The sequence below is a fragment of the Cornus florida genome, unplaced genomic scaffold (genome assembly GCF_030987335.1).
Source record: "Cornus florida cultivar Cherokee Brave unplaced genomic scaffold, ASM3098733v1 CherokeeBrave_3.0.0_Hap2_Chr11, whole genome shotgun sequence".
Taxonomy (NCBI): domain Eukaryota; kingdom Viridiplantae; phylum Streptophyta; class Magnoliopsida; order Cornales; family Cornaceae; genus Cornus; species Cornus florida.
In genome coordinates this window covers 52,236,637-52,240,871 of record NW_026775581.1, presented here as the reverse complement: position 1 = coordinate 52,240,871, position 4,235 = coordinate 52,236,637, and positions in this window count along the sequence as shown.

Genomic DNA, 4,235 nt, shown 5'->3' with positions numbered 1-4,235 from the left:
TTTGTGTGCATGCTTTATGCAAAAATAAATTCTGATTTCGTATTTATATACAATACTGTCTCATTAATTCAAGTAAAAATAAAACAAAATAAATTAAACTCATGACCACCACACATGACCTGTTCGACATAAAAGAAGAAAAATAAAATAAATAAAACCCCTTTATTAAAACATGAACTAAAATTTCTAACTTAATTCATGTAATTTATCCAATTAATTTATTTAACGAACCTATAATTAATCTAGCATGCATAGAGTATGAATCAAAGGAGAAGAGAAGAATTAGAACTTGCCTTTAGGGATTTGATAAAAAAAACCCTAGCCTCCTTCTTCCTTTTTCAACCCTAGCCTCCTTCTTCCTTTTTCTCCTCCTTCTTCTTCCTTTTTTTCTCTCTCTAGAATATACTACGTGATTTATGTTCTAACCCCTTTTACAACCCTATAGTTATATATTTACAGGCAACTAAAATAACCCTAAAATCCTTTTCCCAATCCAAGTCAAACTAATAATAAAAAATAAAATGAAATGTAAATACTAAAAAGGTAACTAAAATATATCTTTACGTATAATCTATGTGTAATCCCTATATAAATATACACATCAGATTATTCCTAAATGACTTTCCTTATATATAAAAATAAAACAATTAATTCCCAAACAAATACACATCATCATATATAATTTAATTTACATAAATAAGTCAAGTACACATACTTTTAGCACACCATTTAATTTAAACAACCAATTCAATTAACACATAAACAAATACTTAAATTAATTAAACAAGTAAACAATTAGCCAAGAAATCAAAGAAATAATTAAAACGCAATTAAAATAATTTAAATAATACCGAGCCTATCCTTTCAAAATTAGGGGTATTACACTTAAGCTTTTGAGACAGATGTAAGTGTTCAATCCGTTACAAGTGGTATTAAGCATGCCATGTTTGAGGTTTTTGTCCCACATCGAATTCAGGATTAAAAGAGTGTTAAACTTATAAGGGCATGTAAACAACTTTACCCAACAAGGCTTCGTTTGAATTGATGGAATTGGAAGGAAAATAAAAGAAAAGAAAAGAAATTGAGGGATAGTGATTTTTATGTTAGGTTTGCCAGGAAGAAAAAAGAAAGGATAAAGCCTCTTGGGTGCAAACAACTTTTTAGAAGGGTGTGTGTGAGTACCAACTAAGGAAAAAGAAAAAAAGGAAGGATAAAGAGAGATTTGGAGGGATGGCTTAATTGAAAAGTGAGAAGATTTGAAGAAAAATGATAGCAACTTAAGGTTATGTTGGGTATAGTGGAAAAGAAAAGAAAAAAAAAAAGGGAGAGAGAATATTGTTAACCACTTATTATGTTTGGTTGATTAATAAAAAAAAATAAACACAAATTTAGTATTAACAAAATTTCACACGTTTCAAATTTAATGTTTCATGAGTAAACCAAGTGACCAAGTCTAACTGTCTAATAAAAAGCACCCTGAGATAGAGAAAATAATAATAATAATAATAATAATAATAATAATAATAAGCACCCTTGACTATTTCCGTATAATAAATTACCAGTGACCAATTAAAAACGGGCGCGAATCCTCTGATGTGATTATCCCTGCAGTCCCTTGCCTTGAGGCCTTGGTTTGGCCATGTATTTCTTTATAAAACAGCTCATGTGACACCCTCGGATTTTCGGATACGGGTTGGCCAGGCCCACGCCCGATTACCCGAGAATATCAAAACAATTAGCAATAATCGAACACTGAATAATTATATCAAAAGAGATAAATAAAATTTTGCTGAAATGAAAAGTAAAAGAGTAATCCAATATTAAAAAACCTCAGAATAATAACTCCATTGATAAATAAGATATTTCAGATACAACTGATTCACCACGAACACATATCGTTCTCCAATACAACTCGGGAATCTATCTAGTGGACCCCTAAAATAACCCACTGAACTCAAAAGATGGGAAACAAAACCCAAGTCTACACACAAAATATACTCCTATGTCATCGGTGGGGTGAACAATTGTATCTGCTCAGCACGATCAAGTTCTGCAGCCTAGAACTAACGAACACCTGTAAAGAATAATAGAAGAGTGGGTCAGGCCCACGAGCAAGTTCTAATCTAACTGCAATCCATACAGTGACCCGATACGCAGATACACCGTAGATACCTCACAATATCTATCTAATCCATACATATATATATATCCACACTATGGGACATTCACTGAACTATAATAGGGGTCTCAACCTGAATAGAAGGTAACATGCGAAAACGCACCCAAAGGTGGGCATGAGTTCCTAGACCTAACAGGGTACACCTCAACCTACTATAGCTAGCTACGCATCCACTGTATATACGCGTCCTAACCAACGAGTCTGAGACTCAAGCTCATCTCGTGGTACTATAACTATATATTTAAAGTCCATTCAAATCCATTCATAGGAACTCCAATAAATCGTTCAGCTTATTCAGCTGCACAGACTTATATAAGAGATCCAGTAAGTCGTTCAGTTTATTCAACTGCACAGACTTAAATATAAGGAGAATTATGTTTTTTATAATTCGTACCCTTCTTCCCAAAATAGGTAGGACTGAGTATTTTGAATCAGTCTGTCCCTAGTATGTCACCGTCTCATACCGGTACATACAATCCACAAAATCCATATAATTGATAGAACAGGCAAAGCTGTTCACCAATTAAAATCCATAAGGTAGGAATTAGCATTTTGAGCTAAACCATACCTAGTATGCCACCGTCCCATACCGGTGCATACAATCCTCCATATCCATGTAAATTACCACATTCAAATGATAAGCAAGTAATTTACAATGCAAAACCAAACCCAGATAATTGATAGAATTTTAATGTGAGAATTCAGCAATTAAAATCCAAAACATAATTCCAAATAATTGGCCAAATTTAATATAAGAATTCAGTAATTATAATCCAATATATGATTCCAAATAATTAACCGAATTAAGTATAAGAATTCACCAATTATGTTCCAATACATAATTTCAGATAAATTACAAGGCATAAATAATAAGCACGTAATTTATAGTCCAAAACTAACCATCCATATCATTGCAGAATAGTATTTAGTGTTTCAACAACTTAAAAGCAAAACCATGTAAATTACAGACTATGAATGATAGTACAGCAATTTAAAATCCAATACCAATATCCAATTAATTACAGAAGATTTTTAAATGTTTCAGCAATTTAAATCCAAACAATTAACCATATAGTTGCAGGAGATGATTTAATAAATCAACAACTAACATCCAGAGCCTGCATAGATCACATCTAACACATCAATGACCCTATAATATATTTAAAACCATTTTATAAATATATTAAATCCCACTGGAATGCCTAAAAATAAGCTTAAGTATTTAAAACTTCATCTATCCACTAACCGTATACAATGTACATAAGTGTTATACAGTTTGATCCATTAATTTGGAATTAACCTTAAATTAATTTAGGGTCTTAATAACACCCAAAAATTAACTATTTAATCCCTCCGTGAAGTCTCATTAAATTTCTAAAATTTAATCAAGCCATTTAGTTCCTTTCTTCTGTTAGTAGCATACACCGTTGTATATTTTTACACTGCTACATCCTTTGTCTTAGAGACTTAAACTATGCAACAATAAGTTTAATAACACTTAGAATTAACTACTTAAATCCTCTGTTAAGTCCCTACAGTTCATTAGAATCACTCAAAAGCTCAAACAGTGCTCAAAACACCAGACAGAGCCCTAGAAAACACTTTCTGGACGTAAAACAAATTGGAGCCGGCTCTGGGAATGGAAGAGCCGGCTCTTCCCCTATTGGAGCCGGCTCTAATTCCCTAGGAGCCGGCTCTTGCTGAAGGGGAGCCGGCTCTTGACTTTCTAGAGCCGGCTCTCTCCCTCTTGAGAGCCTCTAGTTCATCTCTGCTCCGTTTCCGTCAATCTGCTCCTTCTCCGATCAATTCCTACCCCTCTGCTTGTTTCTTAAACTGATCTAAAGGATCTAACACCTTCCTGATAGCATCCCCAAGGTTTGATTATAGCAATTTAAATCAATTAATAGAAGTAAACTTGTGCAAAAACTGAAACCTCATGCATGGATTACAACGAAGCAAAATGCAACAGAGATCTAAAACAGAAATAGCAACCATCCTACGAGATTTACATAACTCCCGTAATCTTTCCATACTTAGTTTACAGTAGTTGCAATAA